At 43.0% G+C, this 18,168-nt stretch overlaps 1 protein-coding gene across 2 annotated transcripts in view; it reads right to left on the bottom strand.

Moving 5' to 3' along the window:
- Window positions 1-18,168, bottom strand: part of LNX2 (ligand of numb-protein X 2) — a 217,254-nt gene that overhangs the window by 177,142 nt on the left and 21,944 nt on the right. Inside the window, exon 1 of one of the 2 annotated variants that reach the window (XM_069759036.1) lies at window positions 16,706-16,817. The exons of the other annotated variant lie outside the window; for it this stretch is intronic. The gene's annotated coding sequence lies outside the window, so the exon portion shown is untranslated. Of the gene's footprint in view, window positions 1-16,705; window positions 16,818-18,168 lie in introns of those variants that run through there. 2 annotated transcript variants of the gene reach the window in all.

The following is an 18,168-nucleotide window of genomic DNA, read 5'->3' as shown; positions in this document are numbered from 1 at the left end:
ATCGATGGTTAACAGAGAGATTGGGCGATATGACTCAGGTTTCCCCAGATCCTTGTCCTCCTTCGGAATGACCACTATAATAGCCTCCCTCATAGATGCTGGGAGATACCCTTGGCATCCAGCCTCCTCCAGTACTAACTTTAATCTGGGAATCAACACTTCCCCCAAGCTTTTATAGATTTCGGCTGGTAGCCCATCAACTCCAGGTGCCTTCCCATTGGCCATAGACTTCAGCGCCCGACTCAGTTCCTCCTCGGTGATAGGGGCACCCTATCCTCCTCACTCAATTTCGGGAGACCCAGACTCTCCAGGAAAGTCTCCGTATCTCCGATTGACTCATTGACCCTGGAGGAATATAAGTCCGCGTAAAAGTCCGCAAAGACCTTTATAATTTCAGGTGTTTCAGATATCCTGCTCCCCCCATCTGAAACCAACGAATGTACATACGAGGTACTACGCTGAGCAGAAGCTACCACCGATAGCATGTGTCCCACTGTTTCTCCCTCCTGAAAATAAGTCAACCTCTGAAACTCCCGCTTCCTTTCAGCTTTTCCCAGCAGAATCTTTTCCATATGAGTTTGCGCTGTTCTCAACCTTTTCTCTGCCTCGGAGGTCCCCAACACTACCATCTCGTCCTCTGCAGCCTTCAGCTCCTCCACCGCCACTCTCTCTGCCTCCCTTGTCTTCCGCTTACACCTACTAATGTCTCTAAATAGCAGCCCTCTCAGGTACGCTTTCATTGCATCCCAAACAGTTAGGGCATCTGTACTCCCATCATTTAAAGCAAAGAATTCCGTCACCTCCTTTCCTATACCCTCCAAGTCAATGCTCTGTAACCAGTTAGGATGGATCTTCCATTCTCTCCCGCTTGCGGTCCGTGTCCCCAACAACCTGACCTCCACCTCAATTGGACTGTGATCCGAAAGGGCCCTCGGCAGATAACGCACCTCCCCCACCATTGTGTCTAACAGGCGATTACCCAGCGCCATATCAATTCTGGACAGCGTAGCATGAGCCGGTGAGTAGCACGAGTACCCTCTCTCCCCAACATGTCTAACTCTCCATAGATCAATCATGCCTATTTCACGCACATAGGTACCAAATGTTGTAGTGTGCCCCTCCGACCTGTTCTGGGTGTTCTTATTTTTATCCCAAAAGTCATCACAAATATTGTTCAAATCCCCAATAATTAAGAGTGGTAGTGGTCCCCATCGTTCCACCTTCTCCAACACCTCCCTGATCTTCTTACTTGAATATGGAGGTGGAATATACATTGCCGCAACACACACTCTCACTCCATACATTATACATTGTATCACCACATACTGACCCTCAGCATCCACGCATACCTTCACCTCTTCATACTGCACTCCCACCGGCACCAACACTGACACACCCCTTGAGTACGTCGAAAAGGTAGACTGATACCCTTTCTGAATCCAACGTCTATTCAGTACGTCCACTTTCTCCCGTATCAAGTGCGTCTCTAGCAAGCATATCATAGAGGCCCGTTGATCCTTCGCGTACTGCAAGCTCGCAGCTCTCCTAGACTTATCCGCCAGACCTCTCACATTCCAACTCAATATCTTAAAGCGGCCCCCTATTATGTGACTCATCATCTTTAGTTATGTCGTTATTCCCGGTTCTGAACTGTCTAACTTCCCTCCCATCCCTTACCCCTCCCCCCCCTCCCCCCCCAATACTATACATTCTGCCTCTTATCAAGAGTGGGGCACCATCACTCATTGCGAACACTCTTGTTAACGTAACCTTCTCCTTCCGCCTCCCGCTACCGTTTATAATAGAATTCGGCGCAGTTCTTAAAAGAAAAAAAATATTTCAACATGTATTAACTTACAACTGCAAGAAACTAAATAAACTTTTAGTACGCTGCACACCCTTCCTCCCTCGTACTTCGCCGCCGCATCAGCACTCCCAGTGCGTTCCCTGGGTAATGCCCAGCTCCACCCTCAAACCTTCACATCTCAATTACCAATGTACTGTCAGTCAATCTCTTTTTCCCCTTTTTAAAGAAAGTAAAATACCTCCCGACCAACCCACCCCGCATTTTCAATCTCCTTTCCCTTTAAGACTTTAAGCGTTAAGATCTATCCACTGGGTAGCGTCCTCCGGCGTCTGGAAAAAATGAGTCTTATCCAACGCTACCACTCTCAGTCGTGCCGGAAACATCATGGAGTATTGCACTCCCAGTTCCCTCAGCCGTCTCTTGATACCCGTGAACATCATCCGTTGTTTCTGTACCAGGGCGGAATAGTCGGGGTAGATAGCGATTCTTTGACCTCCAATTGTCAGATCCGTCATGTCTCTAGCCTTCCTCAGGATAATGTCTCTGTCTCTGTAGTTTAGGATTTTGGCGAGCATGGTACGGGGACTTGCTCCAGGGACAGGTGGTTTCGGTGGGACCCTGTGGGCTCTTTCTACCGCAAATACTTTTGTCAGTGCTGCATCACCAAAAGTCTCAAGGAGCCAGCTTTCAATATACTCCGTGGGATTCCTCCCCTCAGTTTTTTCAGGGATACCCACTATACGAATGTTGTTTCTTCTGGACCTATTTTCCAGATCCTCATTTTTTGCAGCTAGCTCCGATATTGCTTGAGTAAACTTCCTCTCTGCTTTCTGCAGCTGCACTATATGATCTTCTGCCGTGCTCACCCATTCCTCCACAGCCCCACACGTTTGTCAATCTTTTGCAGGGCTGCATTTATCTGGGCTGTATCCCCCTTGACCTCCTGTAGCTGCTGGGTTAGGGATTGTTTACATGATGATACCAGTGCAAAAACGTCTCTAAGGGTGGGCTCTGCTCCTGGCTCCTTATCTTCAGATCCCCCTACTACCACTGCCATGTCACCATCCCTGCTCCCCTGTTGTACCTCCTGCTCCTCTGCTGGGCTTTCCTCCTCTCCTTCTGTGTCTGTGTCTGCTCCGGCATCCTCCTCTGCTTTTCCTGCGCTCCCTGCGGCCTCCACTCTAGCGAACTGCTGGAGCTTTGCCGCCGCCGCCATTCTCTTCTGGCATGCCGCGTTGTCTTTCTCCGCCTTCTCCCTGGCGTCGGCGCCATCTTGGCCGGTTCCAGCCTCGCCGGCTCCTGCGTCTCTTTGCCTCCTCCTGGTCATATTTGCTGACCTCGGGGCCGCCGCTGTTCACCGCCGCACTCCCGGGACTCTCCTGCAGCCGGTAAGCGCCTTGAATCGCCGCTCAGCTGCGGCTTATAAGGATAATTTCAGCGTTAGCAGCGGGAGCGCTCTGCCACACGTTCGCTAATTCTCACATTTTTATTTGTTAGGAGCAATAAAGGGGATGTCCAAGTTTCTGATGAGTCTGCAGTCATTCTATGTGACTGCAGACTTATGACTTCTCACAGTGCGCACTGCTTGCTGTCAGGATTCTCTCGTGCCAGGGATTTGCATACATATAGTCATGTGCCGACTAGACATGTGTGGCCTCACTCAATGAAAATGAATTTAGCGAGGCTGGACAAGTCTAGTTGGAATGTGGCCAGAAGTATACAAATCTCATACTTGTGCAAGGGAGAATCCTAAAAGTGTGCAGTGCATGTGCTGTGAGAAATCAGAAGCTGCAGTCACTTATAGTGCCTGAAGACTCATCTCCAATCTGGACGCACCCTTTAATTATAAAATGAAGCCCCGCAGCCAATCCCAACAGCATGTAATATACTCTCTGTCGAGATTCAGCTCTGCAACTTCCGAAGTCATCACACGGCCACTTCACTCATGCGATTTTTCACTGAACATTGAATTAGGAAGAGCAGCTCATCGGCACATGACTAAGTGAACACACACATCCCATATGTGCTTGGGGAGGGGGGTGCAGAAATAAATTCTTGGCCTATAAATCAGAAGAGGCACCATGGATGGCAGCAAGTAGGAGGTGAGACCAGAATCTGGCAATAAATCAATTTGCTCATCTCTAATTCCTAATAACATCTTATGTCTTAAAAATCTGTTGCAAATTGAATGGTAGGGGAGGCTCACACGATGACATGTTTAATCCTATTGAGTTACACCACAAGTTCACCATTTATGGCCAATCCATGGACACAGGCACTGGTAAAAGAAAAGAGTGTGACATTTCCTACTTTATAAATAATTTAATATTGATCACAATATCAGTCCATAAAACTAGTTGCATAGAACTCAGCAGTCACTGACCAAAGAAATAAATGGAACACAATAAAGGATATAGAACCGTGCCGCTCTGCACAATACATGAATAGAATATTGTGGACAGATGTATGATCCTACATCTGAAGACTTATTGATTACACCGCACTGATTGAACTTAAGTGTTGATCAAAGAACATGATTCCACTTATCTCCTTATCTTCTCTAGACGGTGGGTGAGGGCTCTCTTTAGAAGGTAAAATAAACTCCCGCTACGGCTGTGTGGTATAAATGTGGGAAGTATCTCTGGATGTATATACAACAATGTGTTCTTGAAGTGGTTGCCCATCTTTAACAGATGTGTTGGGGACATGATTTTATGCCATATACAGTATATCACCAAAAGTGAGTACACCCCTCACATTTTTGTAAATATTTTATTATATCTTTTCATGGGACCACACTAAAGATGTGGCACTTTAAAACAATGTAAAGTAGTCAGTGTACAGCTTGTGTAACAGTGTAAATTTGGTGTGCCCCCTAAATAACTCAACACACAGCTATTAATGTCTAAACCGCTGGCAACAATAGTGAGTACACACCAAAGTGAAAATGGCCAAATTGTGCCCAAAGTGTCAAAATTTTGTGTGGCCACCATTATTTTCCAGCACCGCCTTAATTCTCTTGTGCATGGAGGTCACTAGAGATTCACAAGTAGCCACTGGACTTTTCTTCCACTCCTCCATGACGACATCACAAAGCTGGTGGATGTTAGGGACCTTGTGCTCCTCCACCTTTCGTTTGAGGATGCCCCACAGATGCTTAATAGTGTTTAGGTCTGGAGACAAGCTTGGCCAGTCCAGCACCCTTACCCTCAATTTCTTTAGCAAGGTAGTGGTCATCTTGGATGTGTATTGGGGGCTGTTATGTTGGAATACTGCCCCACAGCCCAATTTCCAAAGGGAGGGGGATCATGCTCTGCTTCTTTATGTCACAGTAAATATTGACATTCATGGTTCTTTCAATGAACTCTGGCTCCTCACAGCCGGCAGCACTAATGCAGCCCCAAACTATGATACTCCACCACCATGCTTGACAGTAGGTAGGAAACATTTTTCTCTGTACTCCTCACCCAGTTGCCACCGCACACGCTTGACACCATCTGAGCCAAATAAGTTTATCTTGGTCTCATCATACCACAGGACATGGTTCCAGTAATCCTTGCCCTTAGTGTGCTTGTCTTCAGCAAAGGCTTTGTGGCCCTTGCATCATCTTTAGAAGAGGCTTCCTTCCGGTATGACAGCCATGCAGAGCAATTTGATGCAGTGTGCAGCGTATGGTTTGAGCACTAACAGGCTGACCCCCCACCTCTTTAACCTCCACAGAAATCATATGTCTATTATGAAAAGACATCTTCTGGAGCTGACGCTGAGACCCTGCACTCAACATCTTTGGTTGACCATGGTAAAGTCTGTTCTGAGTGGAACCTGTCTTGTTAAACTTCTGTATGGTCTTGGCCACTGTAACACCGTCACTCAGTGTCAGGGTGTTGGCAATCTACTTACAGTCTCGGCCATCTTTAACCCCTTACCGGCATCGGACGTACTATACCGTCCGATGCCGGCTCCCCTGCTTTGATGCAGGGCTCCGCGGTGAGCCCGCACCAAAGCCGGGACATGTCAGCTGTTTTGAACAGCTGACATGTGCCCGTAATAGGTGCGGGCAGAATCGCGATCTGCCCGCACCTATTAACTAGTTAAATGCCGCTGTCAAACGCAGACAGCGGCATTTAACTACCGCTTCCGGCCGGGCGGCCGGAAATGACGTCATCGCCGACCCGCGTCACATGATCGGGGGTCGGCGATGCGTCTGGATGGTAACCATAGAGGTCCTAGAGACCTCTATGGTTACTGATCGCCCGTCGCTGTGAGCGCCACCCTGTGGTCGGCGCTCACAGTACACATGCAATTCTGCTACATAGCAGCGATCAGCAGATCGCTGCTATGTAGCAGAGCCGATTGCGTTGTGCCTGCTTCTAGCCTCCCATGGAGGCTACTGAAGCATGGCAAAAGTAAAAAAAGAAAGTTAAAAAAAATGTGAAAAAAATGAAAAAAACATAAAAGTTTAAATCACCCCCCTTTCGCCCCAATCAAAATAAATCAATAAAAAAAAATCAAATCTACGCATATTTGGTATCGCCGCGCTCAGAATCGCCCGATCTATCAATTAAAAAAAAGTATTAACCTGATCGCTAAACAGCGTAGCGGGAAAAAAATTCGAAACGCCAGAATTACGTTTTTTTGGTCGCCGCGACATTGCATTAAAATGCAATAACGGGCGATCAAAAGAACGTATCTGCACCGAAATGCTATAATTAAAAACGTCATCTCGGCACGCAAAAAATAAGCCCTCAACCGACCCCAGATCATGAAAAATGGAGACGCTACGAGTATCGGAAAATGGCGCATTTTTTTTTTTTTTTTTTAATAGCAAAGTTTGGAATTTTTTTTCACCACTTAGATAAAAAATAACCTAGTCATGTTAGATGTCTATGAACTCGTAATGACCTGGAGAATCATAATGGCAGGTCATTTTTAGCATTTAGTGAACCTAGCAAAAAAGCCAAACAAAAAACAAGTGTGTGACTGCACTTTTTTTGCAATTTCACCGCACTTGGAATTTTTTTCCCGTTTTCTAGTACACGACATGCTAAAACCAATGATGTCGTTCAAAAGTACAACTCGTCCCGCAAAAAATAAGCCCTCACATGGCCAAATTGACAGAAAAATAAAAAAGTTATGGCTCTGGGAAGGAGGGGAGCGAAAAACGAACACGGAAAAATGAAAAATCCCCCGGTCATGAAGGGGTTAAAGGGAACCTGTCACCCCGTTTTTTCAGATTGAGATATAAATACTGTTAAATAGGGCCTGCGCTGTGTGTTACTATAGTGTATGTAGTGTACCCTGATTCCCCACCTATGCTGAGAAATACATTACCAAATTCGCCGTTTTCGCCTGTCAATCAGGCTGGTCAGGTCAGGTGGGCGTGGTGACATTGCTCTTTTCTTCCCCAGCTTTCCGTTGGTGGCGTAGTGGTGTGCGCATGTCGCAGTGACGAATCCACTGCGCGCACGTGAAGAAGCAGCGCGCGATCTGCGCTATTACCCCTGTCATCGGTGGGGGCGGCCATCTTCCTGGGGCCACGCGTGCGCAGATGGAGTGCTCTGCTGCACGGGGCTTCAGGAAAATGGCCGCGGGATGCCGCGCGTGCGCAGAAGAGATCGCGGCGGCCATTTTCCCAAAGCCGAGATGCAAACAATTCTTTTATTCAGATGCTCAGAGAATTCTTTGCATGAGGTGCCATGTTGAACTTCCAATGACTAGTATGAGAGACTGTGAGAGTGATAACACCAAATTTACCATGGCTGCTCCCCATTCACACCTAAGACCTTGTAACATTAATCAGTCACCTGACAACAGGGAGGGAAAATGGTTAATTTGGCCCAATTTGACTAAGTTCACTTTTGCCAGTGGTTTACACATTAATGGCTGTGTGTTGAGGTATTTGGAGGGCACACCAAATTTACACTGTTATACAAGCTGTACACTGACTACTTTACATTGTATCAGTGTCAGATCTTCAGTGTTTTCACATGAAAAGATATAAAATATTTACAAAAATGTGAGGGGTGTACTCACTTTTGTGATATACTGTACTATTTATTATACAAGTATTACAGGTTCTTCTCCTTTCTCACAGACTACACAGCTCTCCTGTCCACAGTATGACTCCTCCAATGACAAACAGGAGAGCTGTTCAGTCTGTGAGGAGGACCTAAATAAAAAGGTGGACATCCCCTTCAAGCTGGGTCTATGATTTAGATAGCTTTCAGTCTACAGATTCTCCTTCAAAACCCCATATACCAGACATGCTTGCTTGCGTCCGCGAAGTGAGTTCTTAAAGGGAAGAAGGGAGTAGATAGGGGCCAGAAACCCCTGGCAGCAACTGTTTTATGAAAATGAAATGACCGGGCATGGCAAAATCAGTTGTAGGAGAGTCGGAATACTCCAGAAACATTAGTGGTCAACCAGATCTCAAAGCAATAAAAATTTTTTAAAAAAATCTAAATTTTTTGAATCACCACATTTTCCAGGTTAAAAATAAAGAAAAAACAAAACCTATCTTGTGTTGCCATGTCCATAAAATTCTGATATATCGAAATCTAAAATTATGTAACCAGTATGGTAAAAGTCGTATAGCAAAAAAAAATAAATTAAATGACAAAATATCTTTTTTTTTTGGAAGGAGCCAAACCTTCCCCCCAAAAGTTCAAAACTTCTCAAAATGTTGCATGTACCTGAAAGTGGTACCAACAAAAATTAAGTAGGTCACGTCAACGAAAAGAGTGCACACAGCTCCACTACTGGCCTCTAAGCATGGCCACACAAACCAATTTTTTGTACAAATTTCTGAACTTTTTTGACCACAATAACAAAATGAAATAGACAATGAATAATAATAAACAATTTAAAAATATATACCGTATATATGTACAAGTTTGATATTGTCGTAAAAGAACTGACCTAGAGAATCATGTTGCCGTATCATTTTTAAAGCAGTAAAAACAATCACCGTAATGTGCCTAGATGTTTGCTGGGAGTCAATAGGGGAATATTAAATATAATACATATATGCTGTGTTTTATTTTTTAGGTCACTTTTTTTAGTGTTCGTGGCTTTTTTTCCCCAAGATTACAGCATGCTCTAGGTATGGTGTTTGTAGTCAGTTTTGTCTTTGTTTCGTAGACTTCCATTGATTTTTCTTTTTCTTCTGTGTCAAAAAAATGCACTTTACCTTTACACTGCCTTTACATCTTTATATAGGCTCAAAATAAGGCAAAGTTTTTCTGGCATGTTTTAATGCATTTTTTGGTTATTCAGCACTTTGAGAATATTCCACTCCAGATTTTGCACAGTTGCTGCAGAATGTAGTTTTATGCATCTTAATACTGTACAATAGTCAGACGCATTTCGCAGTTTACATTCAATTGAATAAACATAACACTACATACCATCGCCCGATTGCTTATACTATATACTGCAATACCACAGTATAGCAGTATATAGTATAAAATCACAGTTTCCTATGAAGCCAAGCTACAAGCTAGCAGCAGGCATGGGAGTCTTCAGAAGAGCTCTGAAACATTAGGCTCACTTTTTTTTCAGTGGTCACATAGAAATAATAGATCTGCCAAGATTAAACAAGTATTTTCTGTGCACGTTCAGAAATGGGCAAAGGTCATTATGCAGAAAGGTGGATGAGGTGAGCTGTGACATCAACCACTGTGAATGATGGAACCAGTGTCTATTGTGCACAGAGTTGTTATTTTTTTTTTATATCATGTCTGCGATGATAATGACACTGCTGAAAAGTCTTCTGAACAGAATACGAAGTATGAGTCTAGTATTTGGCCTAGTGGCCATTGAGAAAATTGCAAATTGCAAGATATATATGTATATATTGATCTAGAAAATTTAAAGAAAACTATTAAAACATAAAAAAATATATTTAACATAAAAATCATATTTAACCAGTAGTTCATTTTCTGATGGCACATTCCCTTTAACCCTTTACCCACGTGTGATGCACATGTATCTCACACATCAGGTGCTAATAGGGAGCAGACTCAGGAGCACAATGTAAACATGGTGAATGCCAGCTGTGTAATACAGCTATACAGCTGGCATTCACCTCTTAACAGCTGAGACCGGAGCTGACCGCGGCATATAAGGTCCATGTAGCGAGCCATTTTGGGAAGGTATAAAGAAAACACCTTGCTCCTTCATAGTTTTTCCCCTTACTACTGGCTTTGGCCAATAAAAAAAAGACATTTATAAAAATTGCTTTGTGTGACCCTGGCCTACAAATATAAGAACCAATAGCATTAAAGCCAATGTAAATTTACAGGGCACATTAAATATGGAACATTTTGGAAATACTCAAAAAACATAATTTTAAATGCAGGAAACATATTACTCTTTAAACTTGGAGCAAACCACTACTTTCAGTAACACATCAGCGTTAACATCTGTATAATCTCTATCATTATTAATATGAATTTCTCATATAATGTCTTTTATTTTTGTCTGGTAGAAAATAAACATAATAATACATGATGACAGAAACACGGAGAATTGTGCTGCTTTTAATATGTTTTCATACGAGCTTTGTGCTGTAATCCTTTCACGGCAAGCTGTTTAACCTAAGAGGAAATAGAACATGTCCTACTTTCCCCTCTGTTTAATCGATCATTTGTTTGGCTATGTGCACATTATTATACGTTTTTCTTCAAGGGAATCAATTATCTATTTGGATTTATCTTATCTACTCCTCAGCCAGTAGTAAAAAAAATAATAATAATAATAATCTAAAAATTATGAAACACTAGGGCTGAGGATCAATCAGTGTAAAAGTGGTGACAAAATCGGGAGCCAACAAAAATTTTCACCACCTGATAAAAGAAAAAAAAAAAATAGAGGGTTAAAGGGGTTGGCTACTTTACCTTAATTTTAACAAATATGTAGGGTATTACAGGTTCTCCATCCGCTATTTTCAGTGCCACCTTCCTCTCACTGCGCACATCTCTTGTCCACAATATGGCTGCTGATGGAGGAACATGTGACCAGACCTAAGAAAACAAAGAGAGATTGTTCCAGCTTCCAAGTAGTCCAAAAGGAATAATTTTTTGCTTGCATGGAAAACCAGGCTTATGGGGGCAAGTTCACATGACCAAAGAGCAGCGTATAGCAGCTACGCGTTTCAAACACACTAGGCGTTCTTTGACAAAGGTCAGGCTAACTTGCCCCCATAAGTCTGGTTTTATATGAAAGCAATACGTTATTCCTTTTGGACTATTTGTAAGCTGGAACAATCACTTTCTTTTTTTTTTCTTTGATCTTATCAGCGAGTAACTACACGTGCTCCTTGCTTCCCCACACCACAAGCCGCATCAGGTGAGCTGGTTTTTTGCTTTGTTTTCTACTATGTGACCAGACCTGTCCATCAGATTTTCAGCAAACGCATGCAGTCTTATAGTTATGGACATAAGTATTGAGACTAAAACAAATTTAGATTTTCACAAACTTTGCTGCTTCCATTTAGATCTCTTAGTTGGATATTTCTATGGCTACTGGAGTAACATTTCATAAGTTTTTACACTTTAAATCAACAAATACATCGTTTATGTAAAGACAGTGTTGTCCCTTATTTTTCCAGACCACTACCCTTTCACCTGGCAGCTGGATATTAGCTTCTGGGCCAAATCCGGATTGATGACCTCCTATTCTTGACTAGGTAGAGCTTGGAGTTTATCACAATTTCTGTGTTTTTGTTTGTCCACCGACATTTTGAGAATGACCAGAATGTAGGCCCCTTAATAAATAGTGAGGAAAGAATGGTTGTAGATGACGAGGAAAAAGCTAACATATTAAACACCTTCTTCTCCACGGTATTCATGGTGGAAAATGAAATGCTAGGTGAAATCCCAAGAAACAATGAAAACCCTATATTAAGGGTCACCAATCTAACCCAAGAAGAGGTGCGAAACCGGCTAAATAAGATTAAAATAGATAAATCTCCGGGTCCGGATGGCATACACCCACGAGTACTAAAGGTACCGCCACACTAAGCGACGCTGCAGCGATACCGACAACGATGTCGATCGCTGCAGAGTCGCTGTTTGGTCGCTGGAGAGCTGTCACACAGACAGCTCTCCAGCGACCAACGATCCCGAGGTCCCCGGTAACCAGGGTAAACATCGGGTAACTAAGCGCAGGGCCGCGCTTAGTAACCCGATGTTTACCCTCGTTACCAGCGTAAAAGTAAAAAAAAAAAACACTACATACTTACCTACCGCTGTCTGTCCTCGGCGCTCAGCTTCTCTGCACTCCTCCTGCTCTGGCTGTGAGCGTCGGTCAGCCGGAAAGCAGAGCGGTGACGTCACCGCTCTGCTTTCCGGCCGCTGTGCTCACAGCCAGTGCAGGAGGAGTGCAGAGAAGCAGAGCGCCGGGGACAGACAGCGGTAGGTAAGTATGTAGTGTTTGTTTTTTTTTACTTTTACGCTGGTAACCAGGGTAAACATCGGGTTACTAAGCACGGCCCTGCGCTTAGTTACCCGATGTTTACCCTGGTTACCAGTGAAGACATCGCTGGATCGGTGTCACACACGCCGATCCAGCGATGTCAGCGGGAGATCCAGCGACGAAATAAAGTTCTGAACTTTCTTCAGCGACCAACGATCTCCCAGCAGGGGCCTGATCGTTGGTCGCTGTCACACATAACGATTTCCTTAACGATATCGTTGCTACGTCACAAAAAGCAACAATATCGTTAACGATATCGTTAAGTGTGACGGTACCTTAAGAGAACTAAGTAATGTAATAGATAAACCATTATTTCTTATTTTTAGGGACTCTATAGCGACGGGGTCTGTTCCGCAGGACTGGCGCATAGCAAATGTGGTGCCAATATTCAAAAAGGGCTCTAAAAGTGAACCTGGAAATTATAGGCCAGTAAGTCTAACCTCTATTGTTGGTAAAATATTTGAAGGGTTTCTGAGGGATGTTATTCTGGATTATCTCAATGAGAATAACTGTTTAACTCCATATCAGCATGGGTTTATGAGAAATCACTCCTGTCAAACCAATCTAATCAGTTTTTATGAAGAGGTAAGCTATAGGCTGGACCATGGTGAGTCATTGGACGTGGTATATCTCGATTTTTCCAAAGCGTTTGATACCGTGCCGCACAAGAGGTTGGTGCACAAAATGAGAATGCTTGGTCTGGGGGAAAATGTGTGTAAATGGGTTAGTAACTGGCTTAGTGATAGAAAGCAGAGGGTGGTTATAAATGGTATAGTCTCTAACTGGGTCGCTGTGACCAGTGGGGTACCGCAGGGGTCGGTATTGGGACCTGTTCTCTTCAACATATTCATTAATGATCTGGTAGAAGGTTTACACAGTAAAATATCGATATTTGCAGATGATACAAAACTATGTAAAGCAGTTAATACAAGAGAAGATAGTATTCTGCTACAGATGGATCTGGATAAGTTGGAAACTTGGGCTGAAAGGTGGCAGATGAGGTTTAACAATGATAAATGTAAGGTTATACACATGGGAAGAAGGAATCAATATCACCATTACACACTGAACGGGAAACCACTGGGTAAATCTGACAGGGAGAAGGACTTGGGGATCCTAGTTAATGATAAACTTACCTGGAGCAGCCAGTGCCAGGCAGCAGCTGCCAAGGCAAACAGGATCATGGGGTGCATTAAAAGAGGTCTGGATACACATGATGAGAGCATTATACTGCCTCTGTACAAATCCCTAGTTAGACCGCACATGGAGTACTGTGTCCAGTTTTGGGCACCGGTGCTCAGGAAGGATATAATGGAACTAGAGAGAGTACAAAGGAGGGCAACAAAATTAATAAAGGGGATGGGAGAACTACAATACCCAGATAGATTAGCGAAATTAGGATTATTTAGTCTAGAAAAAAGACGACTGAGGGGCGATCTAATAACCATGTATAAGTATATAAGGGGACAATACAAATATCTCTCCGAGGATCTGTTTATACCAAGGAAGGTGACGGGCACAAGGGGGCATTCTTTGCGTCTGGAGGAGAGAAGGTTTTTCCACCAACATAGAAGAGGATTCTTTACTGTTAGGGCAGTGAGAATCTGGAATTGCTTGCCTGAGGAGGTGGTGATGGCGAACTCAGTCGAGGGGTTCAAGAGAGGCCTGGATGTCTTCCTGGAGCAGAACAATATTGTATCATACAATTATTAGGTTCTGTAGAAGGACGTAGATCTGGGGATTTATTATGATGGAATATAGGCTGAACTGGATAGACAAATGTCTTTTTTCGGCCTTACTAACTATGTTACTATGTTACCACAGGTTCTTAATGAGACTGAGATCTGGAGAGTTTCCTGGCCATGGACCTGGAATTTCAATGTTTTGTTCACCGAGCCACTTAGTTATTACTTTTGCCTTGTGACATGGTCTTCATCATGTGGGAAAAGCATTGTCCATCACCAAACTGCTCCTGGATTGTTGGGAGATGTTTTTCTTGGAGGATGATTAGATGACATCTGTATACATGGCAGTGTTCTTAGGTAATATTGTGAGTGAGCCAACTCCATGGATGAAAAGCCCCCACACGTGAATAGACTCAGAGTCAGGATGTTTTACTATTGACATGACAAAGGACTGGTGGAAGTGCTCACCCTCCAGAAGTCCAAAACAGTCTGAAGGGGCTTCATCAGACTACAGAATGTCTATCTTTCCTTGATGTTTTTCTTTGAGAACAATAGCTTCTTTGCTGCCCTTTTTTATACCAGGCTGCCTCCATAAGCTTTCACCTGACTGTACGTGCAGATTCCCTGACACCTGCCTGCTGCCATTGCTGAGCAAGCTCTGCACAGGAGTTGAACCAATCTCATAAATTAAACTTCTTTAGGATATGCTTCTGTCCCTAACTGGACTTTCTTGAGTGCCACTAAGCCTTCATCACAGCATTTGAAGTTCTTGATGATCTGATATATGGTTGATTTAGATGCAATGTTACAAACAGCAATACTCTTGCTCGTAAAATCTTCTTGACGCTAAGCAATGAGGACTGCACATGTTTAGTTTAAGTTAACAATGGTTAACAGAAGACAATGATTTCAAACACCAGTACACTTTTAAAACAATCAGTCTGCTATTATAGTTCAATCAGCATGCAGAGTGATATCTGCTGCCTTGTCCTTGTTAACACTTACTCCTGAGAAGACAACTGAAATGATGTATGCAGGTTAGTTTATGGCAGAGCTGAAAATCAGTGGGAAGGTTTTTTTTTTGTTTTTTTTTGTGGAGGGGGAGTTGTGGTTAAGTTTTCATGGCAAGGAATGACTTTTTATGCATTTCACAATCTAGAGATCATGCAAATTGCCACCATAAAAACTGGAGCAGCAACCTTTGTAAAAACCCAAATTCTCTGCTATACCAAAAGGTTGAAAGGGCTGAAAACCATTGTAAAAATCTGTAACAGAAATTGAAGGAGTTCAGATATAAAACATCCACTCCACATGTCAATTTTCACAAAAAAAGCATAGATCAATAGCATGTAGTCCACAGCCATTCTGAACAGTGTGGAATGACTCTTACAGAATACATTTTTGCTCACATTGTTGAGGCACCAATATGATGTCTGAGAAGGTCTTATTATATTTAAAGAGGACCTGTCACTTGCCATAAATATGTACATTTTTTACACTCAACTCCTGAATCTGGGATTGTTCCTTTTTTGTTCCTGCACCTCTCTGTTACTAGGATATGGCCCCTCTTCTGAGCATGTAAATCTAGTCTTTTTAACTAAGTGGGCATGGTCCTCAAGAAAACAGAGAAGATGTGAAAACCGCACCCATCCACTAAAAAGGCTATATTTACATATAGGAAAGAGGAGGTCACATCTCAGGAAGGTGGTATAAAATATACTGTGGCACTACCGTGATGGTGCTCAAGCGGGTTCCCAAACCAATGTGTATTAGAATAAAACTTGGCACTCAACTCAAAAGGAATCCTTGAGAAACATTTAATGCAGTCCGAATAACATAAAATGTTTCAGTCATACATAGTCCTTCGTCAGTCTACTGACTGATATAGAAGACAGTAAAATGTGCAGACAACATTGTCTAGCCAAAGGCCTGTAGCGTGTAGTCTGATATGAGTGGGACAGGCGTTATGCCCTTTATATGGTCACAAAAGACTGATGGTGGTATGCGAGTAGGCGTCCTGTTCCAATGAGGTATCCACCACTAGTTGGATGCATTTTACTTTCTTTTATAGCGGTCGGCAGACTGACGAAGGTCTATGTATGACCAAAATGTTTTGTTATGATTTTCGGACTGCATTAAAGTTTTCTCACAGATTCCTTTCGAGTTGAGTGCCAAGATTTATTCCAATACATCTCAGGAATGGAGAGGTGCACGAATAAAATAAAAATGCTGGATTCAGGAGAACAACAGCATTTCCACCAGGAAAAAAATGTCATACATATGACAATTCATAGGACCTTTATAATAAGACCCCTGCACAGATCGCTTTTGAAACAGGCTTAGTTTGCAAATTTTTCCCCATACAGCATTATTAAGAGACTCCATAAATAACTGGCCTGGATAATGACAAACAGTACTTTGCCCCCAAAATACAAGGTATCCCGCGAAGCAAGGAACACCAAGCTACGACTTGCCTACTTTGAACTCCTCAATTGAAGAGAGCAATCACTGGAGAAGGACAACATGGTTGGAAGAATAGAAAGGACAAGGCGAAGAGGAAGACCTTTAACCCGATGACTTGATGCTATCAAGATAGTGGCAGAGAAGACCCTGGTGGACCAATCTAGGCTTGCACAAGATCCATCTTCTTACAGATCGTTCATCCATCAAGTCGCCATGGCTCAAGATCGAGCCAAAGGCCATTAAAAAAAACCAAAACAACTGCTCCAGTATTCACCTGCTTCAAAACAATTGTGTCACCTTCATCTTCCATGGAGAAGAACATTCATCCAAATTCGTTACACATACAGCATATCCTGTGTGTACTGAGTTCTCATCTCTCAATCAGTGACTCCAGCGAGCTCCGTTAATAGGAGATATTCCCAGACTGCACTTGTTTACAAGTCTAATGTTGTGTCAAACATTTCACAGAAATCAACGCCAGATACATCCCATGCTAAGCCGCTGTCCTGGAAAACAAATGCGATCAATTCAATCAGCCAGATTTCCTGCTCTGTCCAGGGTGAGGACGCACAAACCTGCCCTACATTTAGGAACGGTATGAAACAACACATTCCAGTTATTTGCATTCTCACAACTTTTCTCAATAGTCATTGCCGGTAATTCTGACCGGCTCCACTGTTTTTGATAATACACAGAGTGACATTTTTTACTTTGGCTCTTGTTTTATATTTTCTAGAAAAAATGATATTGCTGCCAATAAAGCCCTTGCTGCACACAGTGTGGGTAGTGGCTGCTCCACAGCTGTACCCAAGACACAGAAGAGTCAACTGTAACAGTGCTGCTGCAATAGATGGGCTGTTTCTGAGTTTAAATAATGCGGTGACATTGCACCCACTCAATATGATTGTGCGGTGGCCAAGGGTTCCTTCAGCAAAAGTCTGCCATGATTATATGCCTATTGGAGTGGACCTGCGTGCTGCAGATTGCTTGCAGAATTTTCAGTGACTGTCTATTCTTTTGCATGGGGCTTGCAAAAAAAAAAAAATAGCATGCATTTACCACCAAAACAACCCCTTTCAAATGAAAATGAAGGTAACTGGTTTTCAGTCACAGAAAAAGATGCAACAAATCTGGCACATGTGATCATTATATATACTGTATGTAGCCATATAATTGATGTTCCTTGCAAACAGCCCATACACATACAGGCTAGTTCAGCTAAGCATGCATATCAGGGGAATAAAGCACTGTCAGATACCTCTAGGGGCTGCTTATCTGAGTGGAACAGGTTGCCACCAGAGGTGGTGAGTTCTCCTTCAATGGAAGTCTTCAAACAGAGGCTGGACAGACATCTGTCTGAGATGGTTTAGTGAATCCTGCATTGAGCAGGGGGTTGGACACGATGACCCAGGAGGTCCCTTCCAACTCTACCATTCAAGGATTCTATGATCTATCTTAGGGTAGGTTCACAAAAGAGTATAAAAAAAAAATCAGTCAGATTCGTCCAGAAAAGTGGGAATTGTTTTGTGCAATCTGTTTTTTACAGCAGCATCTATTAATCTTTTACAAGACCATTTACAGTTTCCTATTTTAGAATTGCAATGTATCCATAAAAATCCAATGCTATACTGTGCCATCCAATATTTTTTTACGCCACCATAGACTTGTATGGGTGAGTCTCATCTTATTTACGGACGGAACTAGTGCATGATGTGATTTTTTGTTTTGCACATAGAT

The sequence above is a fragment of the Ranitomeya imitator genome, chromosome 3 (genome assembly GCF_032444005.1).
Source record: "Ranitomeya imitator isolate aRanImi1 chromosome 3, aRanImi1.pri, whole genome shotgun sequence".
In the NCBI taxonomy this organism is placed as follows: domain Eukaryota; kingdom Metazoa; phylum Chordata; class Amphibia; order Anura; family Dendrobatidae; genus Ranitomeya; species Ranitomeya imitator.
The sequence above is the reverse complement of the archived record's forward strand: the minus strand, read 5'-3'. Positions and strand labels throughout refer to the sequence as shown.